Here is an 18,182-nt window from a genome sequence, read left to right as displayed (position 1 = left end):
GATGCTGAGCATTTTGGCCTGGAGGTTGTCAGACAGGCGCAAGAGAACACCAAGTTTTCTGTCACATCAAAGTTACGCCATTGCTAAACCTCTGCGTACAGTATAACGCTTTCAGAACATTGGGCCTGGTGCATGTTCGTAAGTACAGCGTAAAAGCAAGCAACTGGGCAAAACCATGTGCACTGCAGGTGGGGCATATGTAACATGTGTAGAGAGAGTTAGATTTGGGTGGGTAATATTGTTTCTGTGCAGGGGAAATACTGGCTGCTTTATTTTTACACTGCAATTTAGATTTCAGTTTGAACACACCCCACCCAAGTCTAACTCTCTCTGCACATGTTACACCTGCCCCACCTGCAGTGCAGCATGGTTATGCCCAGTTGCTTGTTTTTTTGCTTTACTTACAAACATGAATCAGGCCTATAATTTGCTTTGCATAAATAAATGTGTGGTTCAGTTCTCCTGAAATACATATGCACCAGAATTTTGTGGATCCAAACTGAAGTAAAAGTCCAGTCCAAATTCCCAGAGGAAATCCGAATAGAGTCCCAGTTTGAATCTTCCCGTGGTTCGGAATTAGGATTTTAAATCCGAATTATGGGTTTGGGATTGCAAAAATTACATGATTCTAGCAGTTTTTATTGATTTTGTATTGATTTTTTAAAATCAATGATTATAGTTTTTTTACCGATTTTTAAAATGAAGTGAAGTCCGAACCGAAACACTTGATGGTGGTTTTGTCAAAACCAAAACTCGACGCTGATTTAGAGCCAAACCCAAGTCATGAGGTTCTGCTGCTGCGCACATATATCTAGCTCGTATAGTTACGAGGTATAGGCTAAATATTTCTTTTAGTTTTATTTCCCCAGCAGTTTATTAGAAAAGGACAGGGGCCAGATCTGTAGTGTCAGGTAAGCAGGAGATATACCGGATATCTCCTGCGTTACCTTCTTAATGAATAGCACTGACAATTTATACAAAAGCATAGGCCTATGGGCTTCTTTTCACGTTCTAGTGTCCCCTGCCGCACGAGCGTCATTCTGTGCTGGTGCAGAAGGACTCCCGGCTTATAAACCCAGAAGTCCTACACCGGAAACAGCTCCTATTGGTTTGGGGGTGAGCTGTGACGGGTAGCACATATAGAAAGGAAACCATGGGAATATTGCCATATTATATCAGGCAACTGACCAGATATACTGTACAGCAGCAATGGTCTGACTCATAATAATTCCTATTTTTGAAGTCATTAAAATTAGAGATGAGCGGGTTCGGTTTCTCTGAAACCGAACCCGCACGAACTTCATGTTTTTTTCACGGGTCCGAGCAGACTCGGATCCTCCCACCTTGCTCGGTTAACCCGAGCGCGCCCGAACGTCATCATGACGCTGTCGGATTCTCGCGAGACTCGGATTCTATATAAGGAGCCGCGCGTCGCCGCCATTTTCACACGTGCATTGAGATTGATAGGGAGAGGACGTGGCTGGCGTCCTCTCCATTAGAAATTAGATTAGAAGAGAGAGAGAGATTGTGCAGAGTCAGACAGAGTTTACCACAGTGACCAGTGCAGTTGTTGTTAGTTAACTTTTATTTATTTTAATATAATATATCCGTTCTCTGCTATATCCGTTCTCTGCCTGAAAAAAAACGATACACAGCAGCAGCCAGTCACACAGTGTGACTCAGTCTGTGTGCACTCAGCTCAGCCCAGTGTGCTGCACATCAATGTATAAAAGGCAAAGCTTATAATAATTGTGGGGGAGACTGGGGAGCACTGCAGGTTGTTAAAGCAGGAGCCCCCAGGAGTACATAATATTATATTAATTTAAAATTAAACAGTGCACACTTTTGCTGCAGGAGTGCCACTGCCAGTGTGACTAGTGGTGACCAGTGCCTGACCACCAGTATAGTAGTATATTGTTGTATGTATTGTATACTATCTCTTTATCAACCAGTCTATATTAGCAGCAGACACAGTACAGTGCGGTAGTTCACGGCTGTGGCTACCTCTGTGTCGGCAGTCGGAACTCGGCAGGCAGTCCGTCCATCCATAATTGTATTACAATATATACCACCTAACCGTGGTATTTTTTTTTCTTTCTTTATACCGTCGTCATAGTGTCATACTAGTTGTTACGAGTATACTACTATCTCTTTATCAACCAGTGTACAGTGCGGTAGTTCACGGCTGTGGCTACCTCTGTGTCGGCAGTCGGCAGGCAGTCCGTCCATCCATAATTGTATTATTATTATAATATATACCACCTAACCGTGGTTTTTTTTTCATTCTTTATACCGTCATAGTGTCATACTAGTTGTTACGAGTATACTACTATCTCTTTATCAACCAGTGTACAGTGCGGTAGTTCACGGCTGTGGCTACCTCTGTGTCGGCAGTCGGCAGGCAGTCCGTCCATCCATAATTGTATTATTATTATAATATATACCACCTAACCGTGGTTTTTTTTTCATTCTTTATACCGTCGTCATAGTGTCATACTAGTTGTTACGAGTATACTACTATCTCTTTATCAACCAGTGTACAGTGCGGTAGTTCACGGCTGTGGCTACCTCTGTGTCGGCAGTCGGCAGGCAGTCCGTCCATCCATAATTGTATTATTATTATAATATATACCACCTAACCGTGGTTTTTTTTTCATTCTTTATACCGTCGTCATAGTGTCATACTAGTTGTTACGAGTATACTACTATCTCTTTATCAACCAGTGTACAGTGCGGTAGTTCACGGCTGTGGCTACCTCTGTGTCGGCAGTCGGCAGGCAGTCCGTCCATCCATAATTGTATTATTATTATAATATATACCACCTAACTGTGGTATTTTTTTTTCTTTCTTTATACCGTCGTCATAGTGTCATACTAGTTGTTACGAGTATACTACTATCTCTTTATCAACCAGTGTACAGTGCGGTAGTTCACGGCTGTGGCTACCTCTGTGTCGGCAGTCGGCAGGCAGTCCGTCCATCCATAATTGTATTATTATTATAATATATACCACCTAACCGTGGTTTTTTTTTCATTCTTTATACCGTCATAGTGTCATACTAGTTGTTACGAGTATACTACTATCTCTTTATCAACCAGTGTACAGTGCGGTAGTTCACGGCTGTGGCTACCTCTGTGTCGGCAGTCGGCAGGCAGTCCGTCCATCCATAATTGTATTATTATTATAATATATACCACCTAACCGTGGTTTTTTTTTCATTCTTTATACCGTCGTCATAGTGTCATACTAGTTGTTACGAGTATACTACTATCTCTTTATCAACCAGTGTACAGTGCGGTAGTTCACGGCTGTGGCTACCTCTGTGTCGGCAGTCGGCAGGCAGTCCGTCCATCCATAATTGTATTATTATTATAATATATACCACCTAACCGTGGTTTTTTTTTCATTCTTTATACCGTCGTCATAGTGTCATACTAGTTGTTACGAGTATACTACTATCTCTTTATCAACCAGTGTACAGTGCGGTAGTTCACGGCTGTGGCTACCTCTGTGTCGGCAGTCGGCAGGCAGTCCGTCCATCCATAATTGTATTATTATTATAATATATACCACCTAACCGTGGTATTTTTTTTTCTTTCTTTATACCGTCGTCATAGTGTCATACTAGTTGTTACGAGTATACTACTATCTCTTTATCAACCAGTGTACAGTGCGGTAGTTCACGGCTGTGGCTACCTCTGTGTCGGCAGTCGGCAGGCAGTCCGTCCATCCATAATTGTATTATTATTATAATATATACCACCTAACCGTGGTTTTTTTTTCATTCTTTATACCGTCGTCATAGTGTCATACTAGTTGTTACGAGTATACTACTATCTCTTTATCAACCAGTGTACAGTGCGGTAGTTCACGGCTGTGGCTACCTCTGTGTCGGCAGTCGGCAGGCAGTCCGTCCATCCATAATTGTATTATTATTATAATATATACCACCTAACCGTGGTTTTTTTTTCATTCTTTATACCGTCGTCATAGTGTCATACTAGTTGTTACGAGTATACTACTATCTCTTTATCAACCAGTGTACAGTGCGGTAGTTCACGGCTGTGGCTACCTCTGTGTCGGCAGTCGGCAGGCAGTCCGTCCATCCATAATTGTATTATTATTATAATATATACCACCTAACTGTGGTATTTTTTTTTCTTTCTTTATACCGTCGTCATAGTGTCATACTAGTTGTTACGAGTATACTACTATCTCTTTATCAACCAGTGTACAGTGCGGTAGTTCACGGCTGTGGCTACCTCTGTGTCGGCAGTCGGCAGGCAGTCCGTCCATCCATAATTGTATTATTATTATAATATATACCACCTAACCGTGGTTTTTTTTTCATTCTTTATACCGTCGTCATAGTGTCATACTAGTTGTTACGAGTATACTACTATCTCTTTATCAACCAGTGTACAGTGCGGTAGTTCACGGCTGTGGCTACCTCTGTGTCGGCAGTCGGCAGGCAGTCCGTCCATCCATAATTGTATTATTATTATAATATATACCACCTAACCGTGGTTTTTTTTTCATTCTTTATACCGTCGTCATAGTGTCATACTAGTTGTTACGAGTATACTACTATCTCTTTATCAACCAGTGTACAGTGCGGTAGTTCACGGCTGTGGCTACCTCTGTGTCGGCAGTCGGCAGGCAGTCCGTCCATCCATAATTGTATTATTATTATAATATATACCACCTAACCGTGGTTTTTTTTTCATTCTTTATACCGTCGTCATAGTGTCATACTAGTTGTTACGAGTATACTACTATCTCTTTATCAACCAGTGTACAGTGCGGTAGTTCACGGCTGTGGCTACCTCTGTGTCGGCAGTCGGCAGGCAGTCCGTCCATCCATAATTGTATTATTATTATAATATATACCACCTAACCGTGGTATTTTTTTTTCTTTCTTTATACCGTCGTCATAGTGTCATACTAGTTGTTACGAGTATACTACTATCTCTTTATCAACCAGTGTACAGTGCGGTAGTTCACGGCTGTGGCTACCTCTGTGTCGGCAGTCGGCAGGCAGTCCGTCCATCCATAATTGTATTATTATTATAATATATACCACCTAACCGTGGTTTTTTTTTCATTCTTTATACCGTCGTCATAGTGTCATACTAGTTGTTACGAGTATACTACTATCTCTTTATCAACCAGTGTACAGTGCGGTAGTTCACGGCTGTGGCTACCTCTGTGTCGGCAGTCGGCAGGCAGTCCGTCCATCCATAATTGTATTATTATTATAATATATACCACCTAACCGTGGTTTTTTTTTCATTCTTTATACCGTCGTCATAGTGTCATACTAGTTGTTACGAGTATACTACTATCTCTTTATCAACCAGTGTACAGTGCGGTAGTTCACGGCTGTGGCTACCTCTGTGTCGGCAGTCGGCAGGCAGTCCGTCCATCCATAATTGTATTATTATTATAATATATACCACCTAACCGTGGTATTTTTTTTTCTTTCTTTATACCGTCGTCATAGTGTCATACTAGTTGTTACGAGTATACTACTATCTCTTTATCAACCAGTGTACAGTGCGGTAGTTCACGGCTGTGGCTACCTCTGTGTCGGCAGTCGGCAGGCAGTCCGTCCATCCATAATTGTATTATTATTATAATATATACCACCTAACCGTGGTTTTTTTATACCACCTAACCGTGGCAGTCCGTCCATAATTGTATACTAGTATCCAATCCATCCATCTCCATTGTTTACCTGAGGTGCCTTTTAGTTCTGCCTATAAAATATGGAGAACAAAAAAGTTGAGGTTCCAAAATTAGGGAAAGATCAAGATCCACTTCCACCTCGTGCTGAAGCTGCTGCCACTAGTCATGGCCGAGACGATGAAATGCCAGCAACGTCGTCTGCCAAGGCCGATGCCCAATGTCATAGTACAGAGCATGTCAAATCCAAAACACCAAATATCAGAAAAAAAAGGACTCCAAAACCTAAACTAAAATTGTCGGAGGAGAAGCGTAAACTTGCCAATATGCCATTTACCACACGGAGTGGCAAGGAACGGCTGAGGCCCTGGCCTATGTTCATGGCTAGTGGTTCAGCTTCACATGAGGATGGAAGCACTCAGCCTCTCGCTAGAAAAATGAAACGACTCAAGCTGGCAAAAGCACAGCAAAGAACTGTGCGTTCTTCGAAATCCCAAATCCACAAGGAGAGTCCAATTGTGTCGGTTGCGATGCCTGACCTTCCCAACACTGGATGTGAAGAGCATGCGCCTTCCACCATTTGCACGCCCCCTGCAAGTGCTGGAAGGAGCACCCGCAGTCCAGTTCCAGATAGTGAGATTGAAGATGTCAGTGTTGAAGTCCACCAGGATGAGGAGGATATGGGTGTTGCTGGCGCTGGGGAGGAAATTGACAAGGAGGATTCTGATGGTGAGGTGGTTTGTTTAAGTCAGGCACCCGGGGAGACACCTGTTGTCCGTGGGACGAATATGGCCGTTGACATGCCAGGTGAAAATACCAAAAAAATCAGCTCTTCGGTGTGGAGGTATTTCACCAGAAATGCGGACAACAGGTGTCAAGCCGTGTGTTCCCTTTGTCAAGCTGTAATAAGTAGGGGTAAGGACGTTAACCACCTCGGAACATCCTCCCTTATACGTCACCTGCAGCGCATTCATAATAAGTCAGTGACAAGTTCAAAAACTTTGGGTGACAGCGGAAGCACTCCACTGACCAGTAAATCCCTTCCTCTTGTAACCAAGCTCACGCAAACCACCCCACCAACTCCCTCAGTGTCAATTTCCTCCTTCCCCAGGAATGCCAATAGTCCTGCAGGCCATGTCACTGGCAATTCTGATGAGTCCTCTCCTGCCTGGGATTCCTCCGATGCATCCTTGCGTGTAACGCCTACTGCTGCTGGCGCTGCTGTTGTTGCTGCTGGGAGTCGATGGTCATCCCAGAGAGGAAGTCGTAAGACCACTTTTACTACTTCCACCAAGCAATTGACTGTCCAACAGTCATTTGCGAGGAAGATTAAATATCACAGCAGTCATCCTACTGCAAAGCGGATAACTGAGGCCTTGACATCCTGGGTGGTGAGAAACGTGGTTCCGGTATCCATCATTACTGCAGAGCCAACTAAAGACTTGTTGGAGGTACTGTGTCCCCGGTACCAAATACCATCTAGGTTCCATTTCTCTAGGGTTGCGATACCGAAAATGTACACAGACCTCAGAAAAAGAGTCACCAGTGTCCTAAAAAATGCAGCTGTACCCAATGTCCACTTAACCACGGACATGTGGACAAGTGGAGCAGGGCAGGGTCAGGACTATATGACTGTGACAGCCCACTGGGTAGATGTATGGACTCCCGCCGCAAGAACAGCAGCGGCGGCACCAGTAGCAGCATCTCGCAAACGCCAACTCGTTCCTAGGCAGGCTACGCTTTGTATCACCGGTTTCCAGAATACGCACACAGCTGAAAACCTCTTACGGCAACTGAGGAAGATCATCGCGGAATGGCTTACCCCAATTGGACTCTCCTGTGGATTTGTGGCATCGGACAACGCCAGCAATATTGTGCGTGCATTACATCTGGGCAAATTCCAGCACGTCCCATGTTTTGCACATACCTTGAATTTGGTGGTGCAGAATTTTTTAAAAAACGACAGGGGCGTGCAAGAGATGCTGTCGGTGGCCAGAAAAATTGCGGGACACTTTCGGCGTACAGGCAGCACGTACAGAAGACTGGAGCACCACCAAAAACGCCTGAACCTGCCCTGCCATCATCTGAAGCAGGAGGTGGTAACGAGGTGGAATTCAACCCTCTATATGCTTCAGAGGTTGGAGGAGCAGCAAAAGGCCATTCAAGCCTATACAACTGACCACGATATAGGAGGTGGAATGCACCTGTCTCAAGCGCAGTGGAGAATGATTTCAACGTTGTGCAAGGTTCTGCAACCTTTTGAACTTGCCACACGTGAAGTCAGTTCAGACACTGCCAGCCTGAGTCAGGTCATTCCCCTCATCAGGCTTTTGCAGAAGAAGCTGGAGACATTGAAGGAGGAGCTAAGACAGAGCGATTCCGCTAGGCATGTGGGACTTGTGGATGGAGCCCTTAATTCGCTTAACAAGGATTCACGGGTGGTCAATCTGTTGAAATCAGAGCACTACATTTTGGCCACCGTGCTCGATCCTAGATTTAAAACCTACCTTGGATCTCTCTTTCCGGCGCACACAAGTCTGCTGGGTTTCAAAGACCTGCTGGTGAGAAAATTGTCAAGTCAAGCGGAACGCGACCTGTCAACATCTCCTCCTTCACATTCTCCCGCAACTGGGGCTGCGAGGAAAAGGCTCAGAATTCCGAGCCCACCCGCTGGCGGTGATGCAGGGCAGTCTGGAGCGACTGCTGATGCTGACATCTGGTCCGGACTGAAGGACCTGACAACCATTACGGACATGTCGTCTACTGTCACTGCATTTGATTCTATCACCATTGATAGAATGGTGGAGGATTATATGAGTGACCGCATCCAAGTAGGCACGTCACACAGTCCGTACTTATACTGGCAGGAAAAAGAGGCAATTTGGAGGCCCTTGCACAAACTGGCTTTATTCTACCTAAGTTGCCCTCCCACAAGTGTGTACTCCGAAAGAGTGTTTAGTGCCGCCGCTCACCTTGTCAGCAATCGGCGTACGAGGTTACATCCAGAAAATGTGGAGAAGATGATGTTCATTAAAATGAATTATAATCAATTCCTCCGCGGAGACATTGACCAGCAGCAATTGCCTCCACAAAGTACACAGGGAGCTGACATGGTGGATTCCAGTGGGGACGAATTGATAATCTGTGAGGAGGGGGATGTACACGGTGATATATCGGAGGATGATGATGAGGTGGACATCTTGCCTCTGTAGAGCCAGTTTGTGCAAGGAGAGATTAATTGCTTCTTTTTTGGTGGGGGTCCAAACCAACCCGTCATTTCAGTCACAGTCGTGTGGCAGACCCTGTCACTGAAATGATGGGTTGGTTAAAGTGTGCATGTCCTGTTTTGTTTATACAACATAAGGGTGGGTGGGAAGGGCCCAAGGACAATTCCATCTTGCACCTCTTTTTTCTTTTATTTTTCTTTGCGTCATGTGCTGTTTGGGGAGGGTTTTTTGGAAGGGACATCCTGCGTGACACTGCAGTGCCACTCCTAGATGGGCCCGGTGTTTGTGTCGGCCACTAGGGTCGCTTATCTTTCTCACACAGCTACCTCATTGCGCCTCTTTTTTTCTTTGCGTCATGTGCTGTTTGGGGAGGGTTTTTTGGAAGGGACATCCTGCGTGACACTGCAGTGCCACTCCTAGATGGGCCCGGTGTTTGTGTCGGCCACTAGGGTCGCTTATCTTTCTCACACAGTCAGCTACCTCATTGCGCCTCTTTTTTTCTTTGCGTCATGTGCTGTTTGCGGAGGGTTTTTTGGAAGGGACATCCTGCGTGACACTGCAGTGCCACTCCTAGATGGGCCCGGTGTTTGTGTCGGCCACTAGGGTCGCTAATCTTACTCACACAGCTACCTCATTGCGCCTCTTTTTTTCTTTGCGTCATGTGCTGTTTGGGGAGGGTTTTTTGGAAGGGACATCCTGCGTGACACTGCAGTGCCACTCCTAGATGGGCCCGGTGTTTGTGTCGGCCACTAGGGTCGCTTATCTTTCTCACACAGTCAGCTACCTCATTGCGCCTCTTTTTTTCTTTGCGTCATGTGCTGTTTGGGGAGGGTTTTTTGGAAGGGACATCCTGCGTGACACTGCAGTGCCACTCCTAGATGGGCCCGGTGTTTGTGTCGGCCACTAGGGTCGCTTATCTTTCTCACACAGTCAGCTACCTCATTGCGCCTCTTTTTTTCTTTGCGTCATGTGCTGTTTGGGGAGGGTTTTTTGGAAGGGACATCCTGCGTGACACTGCAGTGCCACTCCTAGATGGGCCCGGTGTTTGTGTCGGCCACTAGGGTCGCTAATCTTACTCACACAGCTACCTCATTGCGCCTCTTTTTTTCTTTGCGTCATGTGCTGTTTGGGGAGGGTTTTTTGGAAGGGACATCCTGCGTGACACTGCAGTGCCACTCCTAGATGGGCCCGGTGTTTGTGTCGGCCACTAGGGTTGCTTATCTTACTCACACAGCGACCTCGGTGCAAATTTTAGGACTAAAAATAATATTGTGAGGTGTGATGTGTTCAGAATAGGCTGAAAATGAGTGTAAATTATGGTTATTGAGGTTAATAATACTTTGGGATCAAAATGACCCCCAAATTCTATGATTTAAGCTGTTTTTTAGGGTTTTTTGAAAAAAACACCCGAATCCAAAACACACCCGAATCCGACAAAAAAAATTCAGTGAGGTTTTGCCAAAACGCGGTCGAACCCAAAACACGGCCGCGGAACCGAACCCAAAACCAAAACACAAAACCCGAAAAATTTCCGGCGCTCATCTCTAATTAAAATGCATTATAGTTGAATATTGCACATTTCTGCAAAGTGTTAGATCTTATTTGTGGTTAGAGATACACCTCTGTGTCCCTGCCTTTCCGTCGCCTCCTCTGCCGCCACCACCAAGAAATAGGGAAGTGTCCCAACATTTCCTTTTCCCAACAATACAGGCCCTCATTCCAAGTTGATCGCTCGCTAGCTATTTTTTGTAGAGCAGCGATCAGATAGTCGCCGCCTATAGGGGAGTGTATTTTCACTTTGCAAGTGTGCGAACGCATGTGCAGCCGAGCGGGACAAAAAAGTTTCTTGCAGTTTCTGAGTAGGTCTGAACTTACTCAGCCCTTGCGATCACTTCAGCCTGTCCGGTCCCAGAATTGACGTCAAACACCCGCCCTGCAAACGCTTGGACACGCCTGCGTTTTTCCTACCACTCCCAGAAAACGGTCAGTTGACACCCATAAACGCCCTCTTCCTGTCAATCTCCTTGCGATCGCTTGTGCGAATGGATTCGTTGCTAGAAGCATTGCACAGCAACGATGCTCTTTGTACCCGTACGACGCGCGTGCGCATTGCGGTGCATACGCATGCGCAGTAGTAACCTGATAGCTGCGCTGCGAAAATCGGCAGCGTGCGATCAACTCGGAATGACCCCCACAATTCCATGGACTGCTGGAAGTACTCTAACATGGGGACAAACCTTGTATCTTTGTTGATCCGTTTGTTTGTGACGATTCGATGTCGGCGTAACTTCTCTTTCTTGCATTGGATTAAAGCCAAACAGAACATTTCCAGTTGGAAAGTTGGGTCAGGAAGAATACCGAGATGTGTTTAACCAAACTTCATTTGACGATTTATTTTCCGTATATTATTTCTGCTGATTCCTTTTCATCTTTCTACGACCAGTTTCTTTTCCCCAGCTCTGAGAGTTTGATGAATAACTCATTCTGTCTTTTTAATCTTCACACTTCACAATTCTGTAGCACAGTCCTGTAATTTCAGGAGACCTTAGAACTCAGTCGCTTACAAAAAAAAAATGAAGAAGAAAAAACGCACAGAACTAGAGTCTAATTAAAAAAAACATATGAAGATATTGAAAAGCACGATACTGATTTGGAGCAAGTCCAATTTTTCAATGGATTACGGTGGTCATTCCGAGTTGTTTGCTCGCTAGCAGTTTTTAGCAGCCGTGCAAACGCTAAGCCGCCTACCACTGGGAGTGTATTTTAGCTTAGCAGAAGTGCGAACGAAAGGATCACAGAGCGGCGGCAAACTTTTTTTGTGCAGTTTTAGAGTAGGTGACTTCAGACTGTTCAGTTCCTGTTTTGACGTCACGAACACGCCCTGCGTTCGCCCAGCCACGCCTGCGTTTTTCCTGGCACGCCTGCGTTTTTCCGAACACTCCCTGAAGACGGTCAGTTGACACCCAGAAACACCCTCTTCCTGTCAATCACTCTGCGGCCAGCAGTGCGACTGAAAAGCTTCGCTAGACACTGTGTGAAACTACATCATTCATTGCATTTGTACGACGTGCGTGCGCATTGTGCCGCATACGCATGCGCAGAAGTGTTGTTTTTTTTGCCTGATCGCTGCATAGCGAAAGAATGCAGCTAGCGATCAACTCGGAATGACCCCCTAGGTCATACTTACATACATTGTAAGTCTACTCTCCGGGAGAAGCCTGGAGAGGAGACGCTGCAGGTGTCTATGGGGGGCGGGGCTGGACTGTGACATCACTAAGCCCCGCCCCGCATCGGGAAATGCCGCGATTTGCAGGTCCGCGGGAAGGGGGCGGGGCTAAAATGACGCGATTTGCGTAATTTTAACCCCTTCTCCACCCGACGGACCCGTGAATGCGGGAGGTTATCTCTCCATCCTGCTCGCATCACTAGGGTGCGAGCAGGATGCGGGAGACCTGCCCACTCTTCCGGGGGTGCGGGGGGCTACCCCAAAAAACGGGAGCCTCCCGCAGCTTCCGGGAGAGTAGGTAAGTATGCCCTAGGTCACTAAAGTGGACATATTGGGGTTTATTTCTATAAACTTGTAGACTTTCAGGCCACACACTTCTATGGCACATGCGTTATCCAGAATGTCCAATAGATGCTGCTTGCAAATCAGACCCCTTAATGACACATTTGGTACAAAAATCCCAAATCCTGCTTCGGTATTACAATATTAGCATGTCTAGCCCAAGCCTAAAATAACAAACGTTTAATTGCAAAACAGCATAAGATAAAAGGAACTTTATATTTTAAAAAATAATAATATTTTAAAGCAGAGGAGTTTGTTCTGTAGCAATGTTCCGGAAATTCTAACAATAACTTTATCTGGAACGGCGCTCCTGAACTTTTCTCTTTACAGTCTAGGAATCAGAGCCTCACCGGCATCTGGAGGTGACCAAATCCCAGACCCGGACATTAGGGGGGTCATTCCGAGTTGATCGCTCGCTAGCTACTTTTTTCAGCGCTGCGATCAGATAGTCGCCGCCTATGGGGGAGTGTATTTTCGCTTTGCAAGTGTGCAAACGCATGTGCAGCCGAGCGGTACAAAAAAGTTTTGTGCAGTTTCTGAGTAGGTTTAAACTTACTCAGCCGCTGCGATCACGTCAGTCTTTTTGGTCCCGGAATTGACGTCAGACACCCGCCCTGCAAATGCTTGGACACGCCTGCATTTTTCCAAACACTCCCAGGAAACGGCCAGTTGACACCCACAAACGCCCTCTTCCTGTCAATCACCTTGCGATCGGCTGTGCGAATGGATTCTTCGTTAAATCCATTGCTCAGCAACGATCCGGCTTTGTACCTGTACGACGCACATGCGCATTGCGGTGCATACGCATGCGCAGTTTTGACCTGATTGCCCCGCAGTGAAAAAACTTAGCGTGCGATCAGGTTTGAATGAGGCCCTATGTCTCCAGTGGTTTTGCCAATAATGTGGATGTGCAGCAACTTGACACTAGGGCCATAGCTAGGCATTTTGGTGCCCTGTGCAACAATGAACACTGGTGCCCTCCTCCCCATAATTTGAATAGGGATAGTACCTGCTCCAAAATGGAGTGTGGTCTCATGCCAAAAGGGTGTGGCCTAGCTGCATGCCACCATAATGCATACTGAGAGGCAATGGGTGACTAGGGAGAGGCAGAAGGAGAGGGTGGCAGTGGGAGACAGAGAAGACAGTAGGTGGCTTGTGGAGTGCCCAAGGTTGACATGGGTAGATAGAGGGTGATCGGTAGAGGCAGTGGAAGGCCATGGAAGTCATACGGTAGCAGTGTAAAGCAGAGGGTGGCAGTGAGAGGCATAGGATGACTAGGCAGAGACAGTAGGCAACTCTTTGTAACTGCTGCAGATGGCTGGCTTGCGTCAGGCAGCCAGCCGATGGTGCCGGGGAAGATCCAGTACTGAACCTTGACGCACATTGGATCAGTAATGCATTAGGAGGTGTGATGCCCCCTACTGCATTACCATATTAGTGCTATCACAGCAGCAATAGATACCCCATCCACATCTGGATGGGGCAGACTAGATGGGCCAAGTGGTTCTTATCTGCAGTCAAATCCTATGTTTCTATGTTTGGATCAGGCCCCAGTATCTTTACTTTCCTGAGCAGCAGCACTAGTCTCAGTGAGGAGATACTGTGTTATGCCTATGCATAGAAAATAAGTAATGTAAGAGGAAATTATTTCCTTACTCGGATATGTGTTATAGATTACAGTACAGGTCAGGTTATTTTAACTACTTTCCTGCCATTGTTGCGGGAGATGAGACAATGCCAAACCAGGCTTCTACTGGTGCTGTAGCATCTCAGGGGACTTGTCAGATATACCCACCTGCACCTGATGGAAAGAAACTCACTGTGCCTCCCTACAGCTGTGGCCAATCTCTCCCCCTCTCCTCAGCACCAGGGATGAGCGATCCTAATAGGAATCAGAAGACCTGCTGCAAGGGTTAGACTGTGGTTAGGGCTAGGTTTAGGGTTAGACTGTGGTTAGGGCTAGGTTTAGGGTTAGACTGTGGTTAGGGCTAGGTTTAGGGTTAGACTGTGGTTAGGGCTAGGTTTAGGGTTAGACTGTGGCTAGGGCTGGGTTTTGGGTTAGACTGTGGTTAGGGCTAGGTTTAGGGTTAGACTGTGGTTAGGGCCAGGTTTAGGGTTAGACTGTGGTTAGGGCTGGGTTTAGGGTTAGAGTTGGGTTTGGGTTAGGTTTAGGGTTAGACTGTGGTTAGGGCTAGGCTTAGGGTTAAACTGTGGTTAGGGCTAGGTTTAGGGTTAGACTGTGGTTAGGGCTAGGTTTAGGGTTAGACTGTGGTTAGGGCTAGGTTTAGGGTTAGAGTGGGGTTTGGGTTAGGTTTAGGGTTAGACTGTGTTTAGGGCTAGGTTTAGGGTCAGACTGTGGTTAGGGCAAGGTTTAGGGTTAGAGTGGGGTTTGGGTTAGGTTTAGTGATGAGCACCGGAAATTTTTCGGGTTTTGTGTTTTGGTTTTGGGTTCGGTTCCGCGGCCGTGTTTTGGGTTCGAACGCGTTTTGGCAAAACCTCACCGAATTTTTTTTGTCGGATTCGGGTGTGTTTTGGATTCGGGTGTTTTTTTTAAAAAAAACCCTACAAAACAGCTTAAATCATTGAATTTGGGGGTCATTTTGATCCCATAGTATTATTAACCTCAATAACCATAATTTACACTCATTTTCAGTCTATTCTGAACACCTCACACCTCACAATATTATTTTTAGTCCTAAAATTTGCACCGAGGTCGCTGGATGGCTAAGCTAAGCGACCCAAGTGGCCGACACAAACACCTGGCCCATCTAGGAGTGGCACTGCAGTGTCACGCAGGATGGCCCTTCCAAAAAATACTCCCCAAACAGCACATGACGCAAAGAAAAAAAGAGGCGCAATGAGGTAGCTGTGTGACTAAGCTAAGCGACCCAAGTGGCCGACACAAACACCTGGCCCATCTAGGAGTGGCACTGCAGTGTCACGCAGGATGGCCCTTCCAAAAAATACTCCCCAAACCGCACATGACGCAAAGAAAAAAAGAGGCGCAATGAGGTAGCTGTGTGACTAAGATAAGCGACCCAAGTGGCCGACACAAACACCTGGCCCATCTAGGAGTGGCACTGCAGTGTCACGCAGGATGGCCCTTCCAAAAAACACCCCCCAAACAGCACATGACACAAAGAAAAAAAGAGGCGCAATGAGGTAGCTGTGTGACTAAGATAAGCGACCCAAGTGGCCGACACAAACACCTGGCCCACCTAGGAGTGGCACTGCAGTGTCACGCAGGATGGCCCTTCCAAAAAACACCCCCCAAACAGCACATGACGCAAAGAAAAAAAGAGGCGCAATGAGGTAGCTGTGTGACTAAGATAAGCGACCCAAGTGGCCGACACAAACACCTGGCCCATCTAGGAGTGGCACTGCAGTGTCACGCAGGATGGCCCTTCCAAAAAACACCCCCCAAACAGCGCATGATGCAAAGAAAAAAAGAGGCGCAATGAGGTAGCTGTGTGACTAAGATAAGCGACCCAAGTGGCCGACACAAACACCTGGCCCATCTAGGAGTGGCACTGCAGTGTCACGCAGGATGGCCCTTCCAAAAAACACCCCCCAAACAGCACATGACGCAAAGAAAAAAAGAGGCGCAATGAGGTAGCTGTGTGACTAAGATAAGCGACCCAAGTGGCCGACACAAACACCTTGCCCATCTAGGAGTGGCACTGCAGTGTCACGCAGGATGGCCCTTCCAAAAAACACCCCCCAAACAGCACATGACGCAAAGAAAAAAAGAGGCGCAATGAGGTAGCTGTGTGACTAAGATAAGCGACCCAAGTGGCCGACACAAACACCTGGCCCATCTAGGAGTGGCACTGCAGTGTCACGCAGGATGGCCCTTCCAAAAACTACTCCCCAAACAGCACATGACGCAAAGAAAAATGAAAGAAAAAAGAGGTGCAAGATGGAATTGTCCTTGGGCCCTCCCACCCACCCTTATGTTGTATAAACAGGACATGCACACTTTAACCAACCCATCATTTCAGTGACAGGGTCTGCCACACGACTGTGACTGAAATGACGGGTTGGTTTGGACCCCCACCAAAAAAGAAGCAATTAATCTCTCCTTGCACAAACTGGCTCTACAGAGGCAAGATGTCCACCTCATCATCATCCTCCGATATATCACCGTGTACATCCCCCTCCTCACAGATTATCAATTCGTCCCCACTGGAATCCACCATCTCAGCTTCCTGTGTACTTTATGGAGGCAATTGCTGCTGGTCAATGTCTCCACGGAGGAATTGATTATAATTCATTTTAATGAACATCATCTTCTCCACATTTTCTGGATGTAACCTCGTACGCCGATTGCTGACAAGGTGAGCGGTGGCACTAAACACTCTTTCGGAGTACACACTTGTGGGAGGGCAACTTAGGTAGAATAAAGCCAGTTTGTGCAAGGGCCTCCAAATTGCCTCTTTTTCCTGCCAGTATAAGTACGGACTGTCTGACGTGCCTACTTGGATGCGGTCACTCATTTAATCCTCCACCATTCTTTCAATGGGGAGAGAATCATATGCAGTGACAGTAGACGACATGTCCGTAATCGTTCTCAGGTCCTTCAGTCCGGGCCAGATGTCAGCATCAGCAGTCGCTCCAGACTGCCCTGCATCACCGCCAGCGGGTGGGCTCGGAATTCTGAGCCTTTTCCTCGCACCCCCAGTTGCGAGAGAATGTGAAGGAGGAGATGTTGACAGGTCGCGTTCCGCTTGACTTGACAATTTTGTCACCAGCAGTTCTTTGAACCCCAGCAGACTTGTGTCTGCCGGAAAGAGAGATCCAAGGTAGGTTTTAAATCTAGGATCGAGCACGGTGGCCAAAATGTAGTGCTCTGATTTCAACAGATTGACCACCCGTGAATCCTTGTTAAGCGAATTAAGGGCTCCATCCACAAGTCCCACATGCCTAGCGGAATCGCTCTGTGTTAGCTCCTCCTTCAATGTCTCCAGCTTCTTCTGCAAAAGCCTGATGAGGGGAATGACCTGACTCAGGCTGGCAGTGTCTGAACTGACTTCACGTGTGGCAAGTTCAAAAGGTTGCAGAACCTTGCACAACGTTGAAATCATTCTCCACTGCGCTTGAGACAGGTGCATTCCACCTCCTATATCGTGCTCAGTTGTATAGGCTTGAATGGCCTTTTGCTACTCCTCCAACCTCTGAAGCATATAGAGGGTTGAATTCCACCTCGTTACCACTTCTTGCTTCAGATGATGGCAGGGCAGGTTCAGGCGTTTTTGGTGGTGCTCCTGTCTTCTGTATGTGGTGCCTGTACGCCGAAAGTGTCCCGCAATTCTTCTGGCCACCGACAGCATCTCTTGCACGCCCCTCTCGTTTTTTAAATAATTCTGCACCACCAAATTCAAGGTATGTGCAAAACATGGGACGTACTGGAATTTGCCCAGATTTAATGCACACACAATATTGCTGGCGTTGTCCGATGCCACAAATCCACAGGAGAGTCCAATTGGGGTAAGCCATTCTGCGATGATCTTCCTCAGTTGCCGTAAGAGGTTTTTAGCTGTGTGAGTATTCTGGAAAGCGGTGATACAAAGCGTAGCCTGCCTAGGAAAGAGTTGGCGTTTGCGAGATGCTGCTACTGGTGCCGCCGCTGCTGTTCTTGCGGCGGGAGTCCATACATCTACCCAGTGGGCTGTCACAGTCATATAGTCCTGAGCCTGCCCTG

This window comes from Pseudophryne corroboree, chromosome 11, assembly GCF_028390025.1.
Source record: "Pseudophryne corroboree isolate aPseCor3 chromosome 11, aPseCor3.hap2, whole genome shotgun sequence".
Classification (NCBI taxonomy): domain Eukaryota; kingdom Metazoa; phylum Chordata; class Amphibia; order Anura; family Myobatrachidae; genus Pseudophryne; species Pseudophryne corroboree.
Note: the sequence above shows the minus strand (reverse complement) of the source record.